Source organism: Manacus candei, unplaced genomic scaffold, assembly GCF_025592945.1.
Source record: "Manacus candei isolate 608988 ecotype Guabito, Panama unplaced genomic scaffold, ASM2559294v1 h1tg000015l, whole genome shotgun sequence".
NCBI classification, from domain to species: domain Eukaryota; kingdom Metazoa; phylum Chordata; class Aves; order Passeriformes; family Pipridae; genus Manacus; species Manacus candei.
Genome location: NW_026138063.1, coordinates 14,536,795 through 14,560,153, shown reverse-complemented (window position 1 = coordinate 14,560,153; position 23,359 = coordinate 14,536,795).

Below are 23,359 nucleotides of genomic sequence, written 5' to 3'. Positions count from 1 at the left end.
GGGTTTGAGAACATGCTTCTAATTCCTGAAAATACTTATTTAACAGTATTCTGAATTTCACTTTTCCTGTCTTTTAAAATCTCATTGATTCAAAATTAATAATGTAGAACTACTACTTTGTCAGGTTACTGCAGTTTAGCATGGTTATGATGGGATTCTTCTTTTAATTATTTTAGTTCTTCAAGTTAGTAGAAACAAATACAAGATAAGATCTTTTTGGTTATGTTAAACTAATGCTTCAGAGTACCCAACTGTCACAGTTTAATGTAGTTAACAGCTAGTATACAAAACCTAATTTGTAATCTGAACAAAGGATAAGGAAAGATTTCTGATGTGCAGTAATGTTGGAGTTGTAATAGCCTTTGCTGTGATTGCATCCAGTCCTTTGAAATGTCTTAGCAAACTGTGAAGATGTTTTAAATCATGTTGGAAGTAAGCAGAACAGTTTGTTAGGTGGGAAGTCCTAGTTATATTCTTAAAGTTCAGTTCTACAAGCATTTCTTCTCTTCAGTCTTGCTAAGGGCCATACCTGTTAATACATGACTAAAGCAAAGAGAGGTGCAATTGCAATAATATCAAATAATTGTAATAATAACAAACTATTTTCTTCCCTCTTTCATTCCACCAAATAACGTGTATTTTTTGTAATGGAATACTGCCCCCAACATCAAACACTTTGAGGAAAGCAAATTATAGTTGTGCTTCGTATAAAGTATTATCCCCATTCTCTATGTTGCGACTTAAATTACTAAGACTTTAAAGGTTTATAGTTAGAGCATTTCTGCAAACATAGGCTACATAATGTTTGCTTGTGTATTTAAGTGCTTTTCAATGGGATATGTAAGCATGAGTGAAAGGAGATGATAATAGCAAAAACCTATAGGCTGAGATACTGCTTTCTAGACTCTTTCAGGTTTACACTGAATATAGATTTAATTTTTTTCCTGCATAATTTCAGTTTATAACTAAGATTCATCCACTGGAGTTAAACATGGTGCTGATTGCTAAAGTGTTTTAGCCCCCAAGCATATTGTCAGTATTAACCCTGCAGCTTTAATAACTTAAGATAGTCCTACTTGTAAGTCTGCTTTCTCTTGTGATGTTGTACTGCCCCAGGCTAACAGTTGTGCTGAGCTAACGTGTGGATCAGAAATTCTCTTCACTGAGCCCAGAGAGGGAACATGAACGTTTTCCATGAAGAGATTTAATTTGCCCATCTATATCCCCTGAAAATTCACAGTAGCTTATATTTCCTTCCTTTGAGGAAGAAAATCCCCATTTGCCCAGGCAGAAAAAACAGTTCTCTCCTTCCTTGCCGGTGTGATCATTTCTCAAGGCTATGGCTCCTCTTTTGTCCTGGGCTGTATTAACCATGACAAGCAACCTCCTGACCTTTCCTGATGTCCTTACGGGTTGGCCAGCAGCCTCCTCCCCTGCTCTGCTACTTTTGCACTCTTCTATATACCCAAACAAGAAATTCATGAAAGGATGCTTCTAGAAGCAGTAGAAAAGCAACTACTTTATGAAGAGAACCTGTTGGATTTTGTAATAGTTTTTTTACTTGCGGCAGTATGCTTTAATTTTGGCAGGACTGGGCTATTTATGACTAGTGGTTCTGGCTAAAAATGGTTTAAGTTCAAGGCTACTGGATAGCTTTGATTCAATGGATTTTCCAAGTTCTACTGTAAGATGAAACTTCTCCTCATGTACCATGAGATGTAATGCCAGAATCTCATGATACTGGAGTGAAAAAACCACTAGTTTCCTTAGGAAAGTTAGAAGGATCCTAGGAACTCTAAGGGTTGTATAGAGACATGAAAGACATGAATATTTTATTTCCTCTTCTTCTCTTGTACCTTTCTGTGTGCTAATTAAAAGTTTGTGGCAACTGGGAGTTGCCGGAGTAATTGTTAAGCAGAAATCATTTGAAACTTGTTTGTGCTTAAGTTCTGTTCTTATGTTGTATATAGTTTCTTGTTTACAGTTATCAGCCCCACAAAGTATTACATGAAAAAAAAAGGAGGAACTAACTCTAAATGGCAAAAAAGAGCCATTTCAGTTCCATTAGTGACACTAGATCAGGCACACTACGCTGCCTGTGATTACCCTTTAAAATATAAATGTCTTAAAACCAAGAATATAAAGAGATACTAAACCACATCCATAACCAGAAAATGAGGACTGAATGTGGTATTCTTTCAAGTACTTTAAGTGCTTTAAAAAAAGAAAATAATCAAAATTATGGAGTAAATAGATATATTGTAATTGCACGGCCACCTCCCCCACTGGCAAAATCATCCCTACTTTAAGTGTAAGGTCACAGAAATTGCTTAAAATATATGTGAGAAGAAAAGCAAAGGCCGTAGAATATGTGCTTTGCTCCTTTGTTTTATTATGTAATTGTATATTGAAAGGAAAAAATTATCTTTCCTGTGATACTGGGACTCATCTGTCTTATAGCACAGTAGTTATGACATATTGTTAATTTACTGTAATAAAGTCTTTTCAGAAAAAAAGGCTTCATATGCTTGTAAATCAATAGATTGTTTGGAATGATACTATTATTAAGAAGTAGAAAATAAGTTAATTCACGTTACAGAATCTTTTATCTCTATATGAATGATAAGGACACTATTTTTTTCCAAGGCCTATGTTCTATATAGCAGTTAGAAACTAAATACATATATAAAACTTTTTTAAAATTTTTTTTACTTTTTAGTTTGACAGATGTAAGATTTGTAGCAGCAAATCATTTGAGTAGCAACAGTTCTGTTAATTTTTTGTTGAGAGAAGCATAAAATATGTTCATAGAGCTGTATATAAGGAATCATAATTGTTTATATAAATTAATATGTTATATTATTTTTCCATTGGGTCATAAAAGTACTGGTTTGAGTATTGGAATTTAATCTTAAAATGAGTTTGAAAATTTTCCCATTTGCCTATACAATAGCATAAGTTTTATCCATGGAATGATTCTTAGTGCTTGTTCATAATCACGTTGCTTGATTTGCTTCTCATATTTGAAAGGCCTTATAATTTGAAAAGTGTTCACATCCACCGGTTTGGTCAACTACACTTAGAGATAGGAAACTTAAAAATCGTTGTTGAGACAACAATATTTCTCCCAAACTTGCCTAATCCATCATTTGAGGAAGATTCACACAGATATCCAGCTTCATAAGCCAGAACATTTTCAGTGTCCCAACTAACACATGCAATGGATTTGATGAGGGCTTTACTTTTTTTCTTTTACTCCTTTTTCTCTTATACAGTTCTGAGTAAGTTTTGTAAGGTTTTGAGTGATAGGGAAAAGGAAGAGCGAAGTAAAGAAAAGTGAGAGAGAAGAGGAGGGGAGAGAGGGAGAGGGAGAAGCTACAGCATAGATATTGCCTGGCTTCTAGGTTGTAGATTATCAGCTGCTTGGTGACAGAAAAAGCATTGTCCCTGAGTGTCTGGGCCATCAAAAGCAATCCACGAAGAACAAAAGTGGGTGGTAGTATGTGATTAAATGTCCAAGTATCTTTGGAATCCCTGATGTGTCCTGAAACCTCAATTTGATTTGTTGTTGCTCGTTTTTGCTCGTCAGGTTTATGAACTAAGAGCCAGGAAACCAATCCATATGTCAGTTGTTCAGTGAAGTGTCATACTGTAAACATGCTCTTATCTCTGCAGAGACCTAATAATATTACAAGGATGATTGATGCCTCTGGCATACAGATAGAGAAATTAGAGATGGTAAGAATTGTTTTTACAGACTTCTTCTGTTAGAAGGGATTTTGTTTGGTTGTGGGATTTCTTGTTCTAAATGGGAACAGATCTTGGGAAATTAAAAAGATTAGTGAAGTTCCTCAAGAGGGAGAAGCACGTTTGCATAGCAAGTACTTTAATCATTAAAGTGACCCCCTTCCATTGTAAGAGACTGAAGTTCAGGTCCCTTTTGACATAACTTAGATCTGGGATGCTCATTTGGGCCTTGTTCTACCTTTTGTAACTTCTGTCATTTTCCACACGTTGTTCCACCTGGGAGCTTCTGAGGTTGAAGGAAATCTTCAAAAGTTTTCACAAAAAATAACTCTTGTTTTTTGCTCTGCTTAATATTAAAGACTGTTTGGATTGGCTGATGTGCATGTAAGATTCACGTATGTGCTGAAACACATTTCCTCTGTAAACAAGCTCCTGTTGAGGAACAATACCAAAAAATGGATTTTCTCTCTTTTAGCTAATCTTCTCTGCAAGGTTCAATCTGAGATATTTGATTTCTGGTGGACGTGATGTAATTAATTTTCATGTATTTTTGTATTGCTTTTTGTTCCAATCTTAACAACACATCTTATATGACATAACATAGTAAAAGCCTTGTAGAACAATATTGGTATAGAGAACATAATTTTTAATAAATTTAGAAATGCATTTAATAAAATGTATTCAGAAAATAATCTCAACTATTGCTAAATCTAGTAGAAAAACCATGATCTGTATCAGTTTGCCTCCCTATTATGAAAGTATAAATAAACATATTTTAACCACACCACTGTTAAAGTAATACACTGAAAAAATTATTTATAAATATATTCACTCAAAAGTTAATAGAAAATTATTAAATTTTCAAAGCAGACTTTTCATCAACAAGCAGGAATTACTTTTCTAGATATAATCATCTAGATTATTATGGATTCCAACTTTAAATATGGTTTCCATTATGTGAAAAATTTACTTTGCAAGCTTTAAGAAAGGGAAAGTGTTTACCTGATGAGTGGCTTTGGAACTACAGTTCCTTACTCAGGTGTGTGCTGAGCCCATAACAAGATTTCCAAACTCAGTAAGGAGGTGAAGTCCTTTTATTGGCCATTTGGGTCCTTATAGAATGGTGAGTTAATGTGTCTAAATGATTTTCTAAGATTATTCTAGGATTGGATATATTATGTACTGTTACATCTTTTGGAGAAATTGAAATTTGATTATCTAAACTTCACAAGGCTTTGGAGGTTTGTGGTGTGTTTTTCTGTGGATTTTGTTGTTGTTATTTATTTTATTTTTCTTCTCATTTGTTCATGTAGGTTTAGTCATGACATTATGAAAACCTTATGAGGCAGGGATTGGATGAATAGTAGTACACTCCCTTGGGTCTCTGTTGATCAGTGGTAACACAGCAGTGCAAATAAAAGGCAGGCTTCCTACAAACAAGATAAGTAAAAAAAAATGGAGTCTATTGTGGTTGGATTAATTATATGTCATGGATTCGAAGTGATGGAGTTTACACAGCTGTGTAAGATAGATGTTAGGCTGGAATTATAATGGAATGATTAAAAAAATTTGACAGCTACTATCATTTTGATAGGGCAGCGTGTCCATGCTTGTAATCATTTGGTCTGCAAAAAAAATGTCTAAGTTTTGGGTTAATAGATCTCGGTTTCTATTATGGTTTGTGTTGTGCTTATAGTTCTCCTTTTCAGGGCTGCAGCAGTTCCCATACTGTGATTTTATTGTTTGTGTTGGAAGGTGCATGCAGACCCTGATAGTCCCTTCACGGGGGCAGGTTGCAAATCAGGATCCAAAGGAGGACTGGTGCTCCTGTCCTGGCTTTAATTTCAAATATAGTTAGATTTGAGTTAGACTATTGACTTTAGAGAGGACCTGGCCAAGCATATGTCTATCTTCATGGGGAGATGGGGATGAACCAAAACCAAAATGAATCCATGAAATACATGTGTGCATGTGTGCGTGGAACCTGTTCAGTTGTTACTATGTGCCTCATCTCAGAGATTCAAAAGAGTCTTATTAATATTTTTCTGCTACTTGTGTCAGTGTATGTGTGAATTAGACCATATTTGTACCTCGTTTGAATAGCACAGCAGGAGCCAGCCCAGGCTGGTACCTACTGCTGCTTTATTGCTGGTACTTGGGGAAGAGAGGAAGAGGATGATGGCCCGACCCAGGCCATCACCTCCTATACGTCTTCTGAGGCCTCGAAACTCAATGTAAGAAATCTTTATTTGCCTCCTTGAATTCAAGGTAATGTTGACTATAGACTTCCTTCATTTTTGTGAGATTTCCAGAGCAGGGTTCCTTTTGCTGCCTGTCTGGTTGTACCACATCAAATCAGACACTGAACCTGAGAAATGTTTTTTGAGACCTGCAGACTTAAGGTTATTTTCTACTTCCTTACCCTGTTTATTTCAAACAAGTATACACCAACTGATAGGTTAGCAAGAATAGGCCTAAAACTGCATTTTTGTTTTGAAGTTGCTGAATATTACCCAACTTAAACTTCTATAAGTATGCATTCAATCACTCGCATTTTTATTTCTGTTTCATGTACCATAACTCTGTTTATTGTGCTGCCTAGTACAATTTGCTGCTTCTCATAGAACAAGTTATCATTAAAAAGTGCATTGAGCATCCCATAAACTGAGTTTTGGTTAAGACATATTTTTCTTTTAATTTTCAACTGTGTTTTGGACAGGAGTTTATGAATAAAATAGTAAATGATGTGACCATGGATGACTTTGCCAGATCAATTTCCTGTTGTCATAATAAGTTACAGGATTATTTGAAAAATACTTGAATGCATTGAAGGCAAACAGATGAACACATACTAAAACTGAATGAAACATTTATGTTATTAGAATTAAAAGGAGATAATCTTCCTTGGAAAAAAAAATCATTGATACTCATGAAAGTTATCTACATATATTAGGGGCTGCTCTGTTAGCTGATGTCATCTTTCATTTCAGAGTCTATGAATGACAGTGTGAAAAATGCTGTATGTATAGACTGGAACTTGATCTATATTGAAGCAAACTCTCTAGTTAAACTACCACATTAATTATTCTGCTAATATTCCACACGCAGTTCCACTGAAGTGCCTTAAAATCTGCAGATTTACTGAGGCACAGCAGAGCATAAATTTAATCTTGATCAATTTTTTTAAAAAAATAAGCTCTTTCCAGATCCATAGAGTCTGCATGAGCTTTATTAATCCTAAACCAACTGTGAATAAGAGTAAATTATTTTGTTTCGTTGGTTTTTGGTTTTCTGATTGTTAAGTTTATTGTTAAATTTACTTTCAGAGAAATGCAGTGTGTACAGGTCACCATGTTGGGTTCATGCAATGGTTCCCAGACTTGCAGTTTCTAACTATTTTGTAGGATAAAGTTCAAGAATATTAGCATGGGGAAAGGGAGTGAAAGGCTCCTGTGTCAACACATGCAGCTTCCAGATGGGAGACAGACCTGCACCTCCTGGGATGCTGAGGTGGGAACCTGCCCATTGTCTGAGACTCTCTAAAATCTTGTTACTGAAGAGCAGCTCCAACCAGAGGGACTGGTCCTGCAGCTCTTATTCTGCCACTGAACACACACTGCTTCCAGAGTTTATAGCAAAGTCAGAAACACAGAGTAGATCTTGGTAAGATCAAGGTCTCCTTTGCTATAGGAAGGTGGAATTGATTTACCTGCTTCCCATTCGACATCCTTTTGGTAACCATTCTTGAAATGCTGGCAGACTGGGTTTGGCAGTGCTTTTGAGACATGCAGCATTCTCAATAAGATAATACTAAATTATTTGCTCTTGCAAAATATAGTTTCCCCTGTGTGTTTTTCCCAAAATGAAACATAGAACCTACCTGTAAGCTGGTGCCTAAGTGAAGGTTATAGTCACTTTAGAGAAATGATAGGGTGTTAATATCTTACAGATTTAATAATCATAAAAAACAGTGTTGTTTTGCAATGGAAGAAGATAGATACAGAACTGTTACTGAAATAATTCCTTCAGGCAGTAAAAAAATATTTTGGTTGAGCCATAATCATTCTTGTCAATCACTACTTGAAAGAAAGATGAGCATAGACACCTGATATCTACTTTCACATCTGGCTCTCTGTGGAAATAATTCACTAATTAATATAAACTCAACTATTTGCAGTTAGGATGCTTCTTCCTTTTCAAATCAGTGAAGTTACATTTATATTGTAAATGTGAATGAGGTGATAAGATCCAACTTTCTTTTCTTTACTGTTTTTTTTTTTCTTTGATTTACACCAACTCCTCTGAGATTGAGACCAGTAGACTTAATTTACTCAGGCACTGAGTAACAGCCCAAACTTGTTCTCCTTCAGTGGGATTTGGAATCACCAATGTATGAATCTTGAATTGGTGTCTAGGAGCCTGGGTGTGATGACTATCACAGCTTTCTGAGTAGGAAGAATTTATATCCAGCCTAGCTTCTGTATTGAATGTGTTTTCATCTGTGCATCTCTGCAGCACCACATCACATTTCTGTCACCAACGGTTTCCCCCCAGTTTTATGGATGACTGTGATTGGGCTCACAACATATGGAAAAATGCAGACCATTGTGAGTAAAGGTTCAGAACATATGTATAGGTAAAGTGGAGCTTTTTTAACCAGGAGTCAGTGCTCTTCCTGGAATTAAAAAGGTAATGTTCAAAGAGGTTTAGCTGTGCCAACTTCAGATGCTCTCTGATACGAATTAAATCAATAAAGTGGTTATTAAATCACTTTAATAAAGAGGATAAGTCTGATTAAAGCTTCAGTCACTTTGGGTCACACCAGAACAGATTGTACTCAGTTTCCGATAAATAAAAACTGGATCTAAAATTTTTAGCATATACTGGGGCTTTGGAGAAAAAGCTCTAGCTATGGATAAATAAATAAGAGAAATTTTGTATGGCTATTCTGGAGTAAAATTCTGAGTGCAACTAAAAGAGTATTAAATTCAAAGGCACATCTTTTTTTTTTAAGTTTTCAGGAGAAATGTTTTGGAAAAAAGGAAGGGAGAAAACACCCTCCTGAGAGAAGTCCTGAATTAGAAGCAAAAACAGGCACACACAACAAACTGAAGATGGAAGCCAGGTTAATGCACACTACACAATTATATTGACTAAATTCTTGCAACAAATTACCCTGGGTTTTACAATTCTCCTGGGATCTAACCTACAGATAATGCAGCTGTTGGCAATAGATAACATTGGAAGGTTAGTAGCAATTTAAACATGCAGATATTAAGCAAATAAAACAATACCACTGTTTTACCTGTTTTTATTTTACAGCTGATTAATTATTTTACAGCTTTATTTAGTTTTAAGGTTCAGTGTGCAACGGAATTTAAAGAGGAAAAATATTGAGCACTCTCTCAAGGAAAACCTGTAAGTTTTGGGCCAAGTGACAACTAGGGTTTTTTGTCTCATGTTAAGTCTGGGAATTAGCAGGGATTTACAAAGATGCAAAGACTGGAAGTTTGATCACTAGGGAAATATTTAATCGACATTTGTATTATTATATTTCAACTAAATCAAAGCTACTATTTCGGGCTGTCTGCAAACTTGGAATGATGTTGATGCATTTTGTTGCATTTTTTTCCCTTTGGTAACATATTTTTAGCAATTAATAAGCTTTTGAAATCTCATTTCTCTCAACCCTAAATACTGTGGCAGAAATTGTACTGCTTCAGTGAGCATGAATATAGTCATTTGGGGAAAGCAGGCTTAGAGCTTGTGTTTCCTAAGTGACAAGTGGAATGAGTTTTCAAAACAAAACTTTGCAAGTTTCCAACAGTTTCCGTGTTTCTTCATGTGTAATTTTCCTGTTCCGCCGAACAGCCTGACTGTCTTTTCTGAAGCTCTTGCCTTGGAAGAACCTAGAGCAATATGAATGCTAAAAGTGGCCAAATGCTTTTTCAAACTCACAATAATTCTGACAGCAATAGTGATAGCCTCTGTTTTGACAGCTGAGAAATGAACCCAGATAAGGAGAGATCTTTGAGATGCACTCTGCCTGACAGTGACTGAGCTGACTTGGGTTAGTGGGTTGTAGTTGGTGTGGAATGATATGCTCTAGTTCACATATGAGCTTGGCAGGTTGTAAATGTATATATATGTGTGTGTGTGTGTGTGTCTGTGGTGTGTTTGAAAGTTGATAGCTATTAAAAATCTTTGGATTCTCTGTGAACACAGAAATACAGAGAGTTTTAAAGGTAATTTTCTTTATACAGTGTATGCTGGGCCCGTGTGAAGGGGGATGACTGAGCCCTGTGGTAGTGCATGGATTGTGCAGTATCAAGCACTTGATGCAGAGGCTGGATCCCAGTCTTAAGTTTCATCCCAGTTTCAGTTTGTTTTCTCTAATATGTTCAGACTGCAAAGAAAGTAAGTTCTTGCCAGAGCTCCAGCTGAGAAAAACGCTTGCAGTGAGCCACCATCTCTTTCTTCTACTCTGAGGTTTTTGGAACCATAGTTTTTGTGAGCTTCAAACTGTGTTCTCTAAAAGCACATAAATTTCAGCTGAAGTTTTTCAGCAGACTTCCTAAATCTCCTCTTTGCCTTCAAAGCCCCGTTTATCCTCTGGTGCTCTCTGACTACAGTTCTGTGGCTGGGTGGGCTGCAACTTCTGAGCTTTCAAATAGCACTGGGTAACTATCTGGAGACATTGCTTGATATAGTCTACAAACCTCCTAAAACATCTTGTAGGGAGGTGGAACCAGGAGGTGGACCAGTATTTCAGGGAGGCCATCTGGGATATGGAGGCAGCCCACAATAGCAAATCTTGTACATATTGATTCCAAGTAAAAAGACTGAAATACAAACAGCCCAACTCCCTGTGCAGCCAGGCAAACTAATGCAAAAGGTTATGAGCTCAACTCAGAGCACTGGATAACTCAGGGCTATGAATTTTAGTTCTTAATGAGTTGATAATAAAACCCTTAAACTTCTGTAGATTTTTCTTAGGTTTAATTTTTGTCATATTTATATAACTTGGATCAGTATAGCCTCCCTATTTCAGAAAGTGGGTAAAGGTTTCCAATGTCCAACATGTCATAATCTCAAACATCAGATCTAATTTTCTATCTGCCTCAGTTCCATACTAGTTACATTGTCATGATGCCTGTGGATCTCATTATAAATACACACATGTAGCAAAGTATCTGATCTCCTGACTGATTTTAACTATTGACTTCACGTTTGACTAACTTGTTCCATTTGAGCAAGGTGGGGTTTGTCCTGCGTGTGTAGGAAATGAACAGTGGACACTCCTCTGTGGCCTTTCACTCTCATTGTCTGTGTGCAAAATTGCAATGTCTGAAATTAAACTGACCTCCATCATCAGTGGTGCTGCAGCTTTATGATGCAGAAAGAAATTAAAGCGATTGAACACAAAAAAAAATGGCAGGTGAAAGGAAATATTTTTAGTGAATGTGGCCTGTTTAGATATGCCACACACTGTTTTCAGAGTATTTCTGTGTACTCCATGGCTATTAAATGAAACAAAGAAAACAAACAAAACAAAATAAAACAAAGGTAAAACTGCGCTATTGGTAGTATAATAAAGGAGTGAATAATCACTGACTTGATATGTGAGTTTTGCAGTTGGAGGATGGACGTTTGTGTATGACCTGACTCAGTTTGTGAGAGCTGCTGTTGGAACAGGAGATGCACAGAAAGCCAGGACATGGACTGAAAGCAGGGGTGTATCAGGCAGGGAGTCTGGGGAGCAGAGGAGGCCCTGTGTTCTCCTGGAGGTTTGTGCTGATACCTTTGTGTATAAAGGAGAGCTTTAGGTAGTCACAGTGCTGTACTCAGCTGCTGAGGAATTGTCTTTGCTGTTAGGAATCAGCAACATCCATAATATCTTTCATGTAGTGAAGAAACCAAGTAGACCATATTCTAGCACGATTTGAAGTTTCTTCAGTACAGTGTATTCTCAGCTCTGAGAGAAACTCATTTTTATTCATGGGTTACTGGATCATGAAGCAAGAAGTATTTTTTTTGTGTGTTTTATTTAGTAGAGTTATTTTTTTGTCCTTGGAGTCATTTCTAAGAATATTGTCATGGAATGTGAGACGTGAAACACACTATGTTAAAAATAATTGTGACTGCTTGAAGAACTTAAATTATTATAAACAGCTGGCAGGCAAAATTTAATTTGGGGCATAAATGTATATAATTAAAATACAGTACTAGTGGGAATTGACCTCTTCATATATTATTACTTGTGTTGAGTTTAGTAAATTAGCAGGTAAAAATGTACTGCTACCCCTTTCCCTGTGAAATGAAAATCTGACCTACTTTTTTATTAAAAAAAAATAAATCATTATTTCCTAAAAAATCTAGGTTATGAAAGTAAATGAAAAACAGCTTGGATTCAAGGAAGATTTAAGATTTAGTAATTTCTTCTAAATACTGAAATCTATATTAGTACTTGCAAAGGAAAGGAACTACCCATTTGAACAGAAATGCCTTTTGCCTATGTTTAAAATGAGAAAATATTAGAATGTGATGTACAGAAAAAAGGTTTTAAGAAAAAAGGTGATAAATTCCTTTTTAATCAATTGTCAAACAAAGAAAAAAATGTGCATTATTCACTCAGCAGTTTAAATACATTTTGAATAGATAAAATAAGCATTGCAATAGCAAAAAACTTGCAGCAATATTTCTGGCAAAAGTGATAGGATCTGTATGTGATGCTGCATCCAAAATGTAAGGGGCACAGTTTAGTTGCAGGGGAAAAAAGCAAGTTCATTATGAAGGGCCATCTTGTCACAGATTACATTAATTAGCTCTGACATAGTTTTCAGAAGAGCAGTAAGAGTAGCTCACAAAATCAGAGCATACAGTGGACTTAATTATTTCCCTTCTGTTTTTTGGTGTTGTCAGCTCCTCAGATTTGAGCAGCCCCTGGCCTGTGCCGTGTCCTGTGCCCTCCTTCCAGCCCCAGCTGCCTTTCCCTTGGCCTCCCCAGACCCTTGTACCTGACAATTGCCTCTGGGTGTCAGGGTCTTCCAACACAGAGATTGAAAGGAAATAATCTCATTGATTATCTTAATGCCTGATCCATGTGAGGGGTGCAGGAGGTGCTTTTTAAGGGTAGGGGACATGTCTTAGAGTAGGACAAGGCAGCCACAACCTCTGCCTACAGCAGTGGGCACTCTCAACTCTTCAGGGTAGGGTGAGGACATCTGGAACATATGTTGGGTCAGTGTGGCCCACACTGCTCCTGTGCTTCTCCAGGGGAACTGGTGTGTAAAATAGCTCTTGGTTGAACAAGCTACTAATATGTGTAGTAGTAAATTCTAATTTATATGTTAAAGTGCAAATTTCTTACCCTTCCACTGCAACACCTTTCTGTGCAATAATGAACATTACAATAGGCCTTGATATTCCTACATCCACTGACTATGCAACTCCAAAATTGTATCACTGTCAGGGCAACAGAGAAGTTGAGTGTAAGAAGCATTGATGTACATACTGTCTTCTGATCCCTGGAATGACTGCTGTGATGCTGAGAATCCTCTGCCACATGGCTAACTCCAAGACATTATTTTTTATAATTAAATTTTTATTTTTTATTGTTTATTGTACACAATTTGGCCTTTTCCCCTCTCAGATCTATCTCCAAATTCTCATAATTTCTCTTTCAGGAAATACTCTTTCTGTTCTTCACTTCCTTCTGCACTGGCAGAAGCATTGTAGATTTAGTCCCAACATCATCTTCTCTTAATGTGCTACATTTCTGAATATTAGTTTTTTAGAAGGAGTGCAAGCTATAGGTCCTATCCTATCCAAAATATACTTAATGTTTTGTTAGTTAAATTGAATTTTATAAAAATAATTACAAAACTATATTTTGAATAGCCACTAACAACAGAATATATTTGCAGAAAATCTTCAGTTTTTCAAAATCAAGTCCCTTTTATGTGTTTCTTCTTTTATGCTTTCAGGAGTTATTTCTAGTTGACAACAGTGGAGTGGGATTCTGAGTATATGAATGCTGTTCCAAACACTGCCACTGGCAAATAAGTTACCTTGGATAAACCATTTTAGGCATTAGGTAAATGCAAAGCTTTTCAGCAGCATCAAGAAAAACTTGAAGAGCTTTTAAAAGTCTCAGCTGAGACTAAATAACACTGGAAAAACCAAGTGTAAAAATAAAGCAGCAAATGTAAAGCAAGATGACAGCTGGGTGGTTTTTTAATATTTTATTTTATGAAAGCAACAGGGCTTTATTTCTTTTTGATAAAGTACTTCAATAAGTTATTAGGGGAAGGAGAATTTCATAATTGCTTTACATTATTTCTGTTTTCTAAAAAACAAAAAGACTCACGATGGCATCTGAGGGAAGGACGGATAGGTCATGAAATAAATCATCCAGACTTTGGAGATTTCCATTTTCCCTCTAAACATCTCACATATCTTTGGAGAGATGTGCTCTGCCTCAGTCTTTGGGAAGTTAATGCAACCAAATGTTCATATCTGGCAGGGAAAAGGTGAGTCTGAACTGTCTCGTTTATAACCAGCCTCATGAAGATGATGAATCTTTGCATCTTAAGCTTCATTTGTCTCTGTCCCACTTGCAAATTCTGATCATGAGGTTGTTCCAGCCTGAACAGGAGTTTATGGGAGTTGGTAACAATAAAGTATGTTAATATTTGAAAAGTGGGAATTACAAAGTATTTTAGATTTTTTTCTATATATAGTCAAGTTGTCATACACTGATAAGTCCACTGAAGAGTGTTTGCTTTTACTGCTGTTTTATTATAAGAAACCAGTGGTTTCTTATAATTGCTTAAATCTCCCTCAGAACTGTAGATATGTAGAAGCCTGGCTGCAAACAGGTATGGTTCAGTAAGAACTGGCCTGGTAGTTTCCTTGCTATATGGAGTTCTTTTATGTTGTCATCCTGAGGAACGTCTTCCTTGCTGTATATATATATATCTTCCTTGCCATGTAACAAGAGCAGATGATTAGTAGTTAATAATTAAATCTCAGATATATACCCTGGTGAATTACATTTAAATCTGTTCATTTTCATTGGAATTTTGTAGTAATTTGGTACATCCCAATGATCTGGACTAAAATTTTTTTTTCTAAAATTGCTTCTCTAAATTTTACTAGCTATTATACTAGCTAAAGAAAAGAAAGCTATTAAAAAAGATGTTTGATTCATACCTATATGTTTATTATGAAAGAAATACTTGTCCACAGAATAACAATTACAAAGTTATCTAGATGATGTTTTTAAAAAAGATATTCTTACAGTAAAAAGAAATACTTGCATTTGTCTAACGGTATTTAAAATTAACCAATACATTAGAGACTGTTAAGATAGGTAGCTGCAATTTAATGTCAAACTTTTGACTGGAGTATTTAAATTTAAATGTAATCCATGAAGCAATAAATACATCACTAATTAGCATTAATGTAACATGATTACAAAATAAACATTTGATTAGTACATTTAAATTTCACTGTAATAAACTGCTGAACTAATTAGTAAATAAAGTTCTGTTAATGCCAACCTTTAGATGAGGCATTTATGTGTTGCACATAGGGAAGGTGTTTATAGTTAAAGCACAAACAAACTTCTATCCTTACCAGTAGATATGGAGGCTGAATAGCTTAGTAAACAAACAAAACCTTTGCAAATCACTTTCCAGCCCTCACTTGCATTTTCTTTTGATGCAAGTTTAGTAACAGCTTGAGAAGACACACTGCTTTGTAAGTGTTGCAGGCGGACACTGAAACCGAGAGCAGCAGTGACTCCCCCAGATCCCTGCCTGTCACCTGAGATCAGATGTAAACACAAAATCCCTGTCTGATTAATTAGCTGATCATGTGAGTCTGCTCTTCACTGTGGTTTGGGGGAAACCTTTTGCTGTGATAAAAAGAAAAGTAATAGCTTGATACCCACATTATTGTCAGTGATGGTGATTCTTCCTGTTGACTGATAAATTTTTGAGAGGCTTCCCAACATGAAGTCTGGAAGAGCAACAGTGAGCTGCTGCTTTAGACAAATGATGTTGAAACTTGGACTTGGAGTATCAAATGGCACTGGTTATTCTTGGAAAGCCAAGGTAGATGTTGTGCTAATTTTAAGTTTTGCCTAGTTTTCTTGTTGCAAATTACCTTCACTATTTATTTTCCATTTCAGATACGGCCTTTTGTTGTTAGAGTTGCAATTTCATATGGAGGCTGTCTGAGGTCACACAGCAGGACAGTCCCAGCTCTGTAAGGAATGTTCAAATACTGATTATCCAATGACAGGAAAATGATAAATTTGTGCCAGAGAAAGAGTACTACTGCAAACATTTAAAAATACTTTCTCAGGGTACTGAGTAAAAAAATAGAGACAGTGTTAATGAACCCAGTTTCTTCCCCTTAATACACAAGTCACCAAAGGAAACATATAAAATGTCTATAAGAGACATTTCATTTTTTTGTCCCAAACCCAGTTTTTGTCCAAAACTCAGGCTTTAGGTCATAGATTCATAGAATGTTAGTTTTCTTTGTCTTTGGAAGTCCTCAGGGCAATACAGAGATGTTTTCTTTGAAGAACCTGAACTAATCTTACCTTGCAATTGTTGCTATTGCAGATAGGAGTAGTTGCTCTAAAAAACAATCATAATTATACTTCTGTACAGAGCGCAGTATTACCGAAGCTTTTGAACCCCCTTTGTTCTAAAGCACAAGCTCTACAGAGAGACACATCAGGACTGAGCAGACAAAACCATGTTGCACTTCTTCAGCCCTACACTGACTGTCTGCTCAAAACATTTTGGGAACAGCTCATATATCTTTCAAAACATAAAAAGCTTTCTTGGAAAGCTCTCCTCCTCATCATAAAGCTTTCTTTATTTCTTTTGGCATAAAAGGTATTCAGAAACTGTAAAAGAAGTCTTTGCTGTAGTCATTATTTTCTCACTAGCTCCTAGCACAGAACACATTTCAATTCCTCGTTACAAGGCAAACTTGTTTGAGCCTTTTATTTTTGAAGTAAGATTTTAATCAGTTAACTATAGCAGCTAATTTAATAGGAGAGAGCAATTCTTCCAAACAGTTTATCTGGGTTCCCAGTGTCATTTGCAGTATAAAGTGTAGCTATAAATAAATTAAAGCTCTCTTCAATGGAAAGTCAGGCCCAAGGGACATCATCTTTGTTGCTATGAAGTGTGATCCATTCTATAGTGACTTAAAAGCTGTAGCAGGGAATATATAATTAGCTGATATCAAGGATAGTTACAGCAGGATTGTTTTTCAGTCTAGAAATTTCTGGGATAGCTGCACTTATTTACATTGCACAAGAGTATAACTTGTGGATGTAGGGTTTTACATGTTAGTTTTAATAGGCTTTGTAATAACTGCAAAGATTCCCACAAGTTTGAAAATGAAGGCTCTCATTTGAAGAAAAACAGTGATTTGAGCGATGGATAGTAATTTTCATTTTTTCAGGGTTGACAGTACTTCAAATGTACATTAAGTGGAGCTTACAGCCTGGACCTAATGCAATCCACAGTTTGTTTGCTCCTGAACAGGAGCTTCATTCCCTCAGCAAAATACTCTTCTGTAGGTACATTTTTCCCACTTGTACTTCAGACCAATGCTAAGCATCCTATGAGTGAATCCCACTGTGAAAGACTGATTTGGTCACCTTTTCTGCAGTCATAGAGGGGTTTAGTGTTACGATAATAACAGAAGCCAATCATGTGTGGACTAATAGCAAGAAAAAAAATGATGATTTCATAGCTCTTAAAGAAAACAAAAAACTATTTGATCTTCCAGTGAAGACACAAATTTTAATTTGCATTTTTCATTGCATGGCAATGTTAATAAGTTTTATTATTTTTAAGGAAAATGTTTTTCATACAAAACTGTATTCTCATTCCCTTTGGTAAGGTTTGCAGTGGCTGAAAATACTGGTCTATTGAGAGGAACCATTCAACTGAATTTTCATTTTAAAATATGAAAGTTCTGGCAAAAATCTATTAAAGTACAGTGCAAGGAAAGCAGGATAGGAAGAAAATAATGCAGATTCATTTCCTATAGTAAAGTTGGCTGTTTTATATTCACAGTTGGGGATTTCTCATTCCAATATACCAAAAAGTGCTTGTTACTGAATATATTCAGTACTGAGGTGTCTTTTCTTTGGGCACACTTACAACATATGTTTTAAAAACAATTTTATAAGTTCAGGAAAATGTATTTGGATATTACATTAAAAACAAACAAACAAAAAAACCCAAAAACCAAACAAACCAAAACAAATCATCCCCTTGCTTAATTTTAAGGCTACATTTTATAGAAGGGATCCTCTAGGTTTTGAGGATTCAGCACCATGTAGTATTAAAAAATAAAATAACAGACCCTAACAGACCCTGCAACTAATACAGTAAGCCTATCTTAGAAATCAATGGTAGCAGTTTCTTAATAACTTTATATTTTTGTTTTTAAAGTAGAAACAAAGAAAAGCTGTTGATGATTTAAGCATGGAGAATAATGTAAAATGTTGTAGCTCACCACAAGGGTCTGTGTGCTGTCAATGAAATTAAGCAAAGCTATTAAATCACATGGATACATTAGGGAATATCTATACATTATTTTATAAGGAAGGAATTTTCATTGGTGTTACAGTATCAGTGTTTTTTGAGTTGACCTTGCTTAAAATATATTGGTAAATTTATGTGTGAAAATATAGGTGCAAATAAAGGAAACTTTGCATGCAAAACCATCTTATGTAAACAGAAGCTAGAAGAGAAATAATGACCAAGAGTCTTACTTTTTAAAATATGTAATACTGGAAGTTTAGCATGTTCAAGCATCACTGTGACTTTAAAATGCTATTAGTAAATGGCAGCTTTTAAGATAATTTGAAATGGTTACTTGCTTGATTCCTTTATTGACCAGAAGGTAACTGCCTCACTGAATTGAATGAAAAAAGAACCTGATTTCAGCCAGGCCAGGTTTCTTCCTTTTATACTTATATTGTGTAACTGCTAGACTCTCTTGACCCAGTACAACCTTTGCAAGTAGAAATCCTACAGATTTAAAACTCGAGCAGTGATAATGGATATGTCTCTTGTGAGAAAAAAATACATTGCATGACTGATGTTCAAGGGTGCATACTTGGATCTCATCCTAGAAGCTATCACTTTTATATTTATCTAGTTTATCTACTGCTAATCTAACCATGTCAGCTAATTTTGCAGGTATTTAATTTATATATACCTTATATCCATACTGTATTAGCACAGAGGTTGTTCATTAACATTTCCTGCTTGATGCAGGCAGTCAAGACCACTTGAGCAGGTTCCTACAAGGAACTTGTATTTTGATACACTGCAATAATTAATTCTCATACTAACTCCTGGGTTGATGTCTTGGGTTGCTTTTCCTTTATCAGCTTTTGAACACACTTGCTTAAAGGTCAAGTCCAGCAAACGTGACAAATTATGTTAAAGACAAACATGGACAGTCAATTGGGCCCTTTGTGAGGGAGAATTTCTTTGCTTTATGTATCTACTGTGCTTCTTGGCGAAAATAATCTTGATTCTGCATGCTGGAAGATGATTCTTTCTGTTCTTACTGGTGTTTTTATGTTCTTCTGAACACTGTCTCTGGCTAAAGAAACAAGAATCAATGGATAAATTTAGAGAAAGTATTTCCATTATCTGTAGTTTGGTCATTGAAGCTTATTTTCTGATTTTCTGAGCATTTACAAAATTAATGTCTCTCTTCAACATGAAATATTGAAATCTTGTAATAGTACTTCAGACATCAAGATCCTTCAGACATCAGATCCTACTTAGAGATCATTTTGTTCAGTTATACTCAAGACACAGCTGAGTATTTGACTAAAAATCTCCAGTTATTACATTTTGAGTAAAATTATAACCTTATCCAAATCTGGAAAATCAATAGGGCTAGATGAAATATTTTTTTCTTTGTCCCTTCTTTAGCATTATAGAAGGAAGTAAGCAGTGGTTTTTTGTGGCTTTTTTTTTGTTTGTTTGTTTTGTTTTGTTTTGTTTTAAAAAAAAAGGAGGTGTGGATGACGGTGGTGCAAAACACCTATGAAGAACCCCATCTAAGTCCCTCTTGTGACATTTCTCTGAGCTGTTCTTCATTCTGCTGTGGGAAGTAGGTATCTGTGTCATATGCACATTTTCTATTAACTAATTACATTTAAATTTAAAAGCTAGTACTGCTTATATACTGGTATGATGAAATAAAGTGCACTTAGATGGAAACTTTAATGTCATTTTTTTCTGGAATACAGTGGTGAAAAAGCAGTACATAACCAGAGGTGCTTCACATAACTTGCTGATAGAAAGTGGAATAGAGTTCAAAAAATGAAATAGAATAAAAGAAACCAGATGGAATTTTTAAAGCTGCTTTTAAAATGTTCTCACAGATCATGAAAAGCCCAGCAGTAGATTTGGTCAGTCATGAGTTAACTGGCAGTAATCAAAGAGCAGGTCGTGAAGGCAGAACAGAGTAACACTTCAATAAATGCTAAACTTGCTATTGAGTGTCTGTATCATATTGCCAGAGATGAGATAATGATCCAGAATGTGGTATTTTCAGTTAAAGAAACCAAAGTGCTTTATAAACTTGAGTGAATTGACTATCAATGCCATTGTGGAGAGAAGAGACACTGCCTCATTTCACTGTAAAAGTTGAACTGTGACTGTTCCTGCCCTTACACAGGGGATGTAAGTGGCCTTTGGGATGTAAGTGAAGTAAGAGATGGCCAAAGTTATGAGTTGCACTTCCTGAGTAATCCACAATAGTGTATTGACTTGGAGCTACTTCCTCTTCTAGCTTTTTTCGAGACACTGCAAAATAATTAATTTTTTTGGACATGCTTCATGTTCTGGAAAAAAAACCCACCCAAACACACAACATCAGAGTCTTCTTTTGTCTGTTCTCTTCATAAACTGTTCCCTAACTCATAATTCTTTTTTTAACTCGATTTACACAGTCTTCCCATGTGTGCCTATTCCTCAGCTGCCCAGCCAGCTTTTCAGGTGGTTGTCATGGAGTGGCTGCAGTGCCAGGTGTGATGTTCATGCTGTAGTTCTGTTCACACATTTTTGCTTTCTGCAGTTTACACTGCCAAATTCTTCTTCTCTGGCAGCAATTAACCTCAGATTTGTGGTGTATTGGTAGTAAGTCCATCAGCTTGTTGGTATAAATTAATTACCAATGCAGAGATTTCTTTCAAGGTTAGCTCCTCAAGTGGGCACTCAGGCCCTGTCTCACTAGGACTTTTTTCTCTATACACCTTTGGGACATGCTGAAATTCAAAAGCCCATTGTTTCTCAACTTGCTGTCCTGAAGCACTTTGACACAAAGAGCCAGTCACCATTTATGATTTGCTTGTGCTTTTATTGTGAATCTTTCCTCCTCCATCCTCCCTCTTGTTCTCTGACCGTTAGTAAACCTTGAGACTCCAAACAGAATGTGGAAGAAAGTTCCTCTTAGGGTCAAGCACTGAGGTGCTGTAGAAGGAAATAGTAGCTGCTGGGCATGAGGAGTTCATGTGAACAGGGTACAGGGAATGTGCAAGAAAGAGGAGGATTAATTCTATCACTGCAGCATTTCTGCATATAACTGTGGATGGGCAATTTCTAGAATGTGTATAGCTGGAGAAAGAAACTGTGCCAAGACTACGACTCATTTGTATGGTTTCATAAATCAAATCAAGAGATGCCTGAGATGAGGCCGCCAGTTCTCACTGCTTTTAGCTACACACCTTCCTTTGTGTTGAACCTTTTATAAATAGTCCCTCCACCAATATATTGAATTCTTAACATCAAGTAATCATTTCCCTAGTAGCCACAAGGGAAAGATATGTCCAGGCTAGAAATGGTGTCCTAGTAGCAGACTAGATGTTGATGTATTTATTTTTATTGTTTTTTTTTTTTCACTTCCACAGTTTCATAGATGGCATCCAAAGGCTGCATGCAATGCATTGACATACCTGCAGCTCAAATGAAAACAACCTCAGCAGCTGATTTCTTTAACATTCAGTAAACCCCAACCAACTAGATGTTTAGAATCTGAGGGGTTATTTGGGTGCTAATTTAGAAGCCTCCCAGATGACAACATTTGCATGTATTAGCACAGGTAAAGTAATTGTTGCCTTTAGTTTTTCCAGTAGTTAAGGAAAAAAAGCCCCAAACAAATACAAACCAATGAGAAAGTTTAAAGTTATTTATGACAGAACAGCACAAGTAAAACTTGAGTAGTCTTCATCATTTACTGTCTGAGCTAAAGTTGCATATATTTTATGCTTTTATTACTAAATGGAACATAACACTTGATCTCTAAGAGGAGTTTTGTTAACTAAAGCAATAAGGTGATTAGTTGTTATTTTTGTATCTTGATCCACGTTTTAATTTTTCCCCACAAAGTTTTCTGAACCCTCTGTTAGTGCTATTTACACCTTGTAATTTATATCTTTCTATTGAGGTAAGTAATTTATAAGTGTAGGCTTCCAGTATTTGGTGATACTCAGATTTATGTATCACTTGAGTGGAGTATTGATTCTTCTATCTCTTTATTTTTATAGTGTAGCTGTTTAGGACATAAAAATGGGTGCAATACAATTTTCTGTAATTAAATGCAGACTAAATAGGATTTCTTAGTGGGAAACTGTTCTTGGATTTTAAAGAACAAGTTAATAGAAACACATCTTTTGCATATTGATTTGCCAGCAAATTGAGTTAAGATAGATAAAAATCCAAATCATTATTATTTTCCACAGTATGCTCATATATAAATTCATACTGATGCTTTTGAATTTTTATATAATAATTTAAAATATATGCAAGTTTGTTAGAGTCAAATAAGTTTTGATAATTTTGAAGATTTATATTGGAGATTTATATTTATATTCTAGTATTCTCAAAAATAGTGTCTTTTAGGTTGGTTAATTTTTCTCAAAAAATGAAAATATATCTATATTTTTAAGCTAGGACTTCTGCTACCTTTATGAAGAATATTAGTTGAGGAGAAAATAAGGCTAATTTTTGCATAATTAAAAATAAAAAGAAATCCAATAATGAGTAAAGTTAAGTAAGGAAAAAGTCATGTTGTTTTTTCTTTGTAAACAAAGTGGAAAGCAGGGCTGTGCCTGCACATTTATCAAATCATTCATCTAAGTCTGGCACTTGCTGTAGAGCTGACACCTGCAGCACTGGGAAAGTAAGCAGTGAATGGGCTTATTTGATATGAATTCAGAAAAATGCTGTATGATAGCACAATATATCAGACAAAATAGATAGGAATGAAGGCAAAGGATGGGCCTTTTGAAAATACCTTTGAATAAGCCAATCATATCTTCAAAGATGTTTCAAACCCAACCCCTTCCTATTTTTTCCAGGAATCATGCATTTCTTTTTATTGTACGTCATTTTGTTAATTATTTTTTAGTCTACCTGCCATGTGTTGATTTAACTTATGTGGAAAGCTAGTGGCTTGTAACGACAGTAAGTTTTTAAGTCAAACTCTTCAATCCTATCTCTTCAAGAGATGCCATTTCATTGAGAGGGTTGTCCATCTAGGT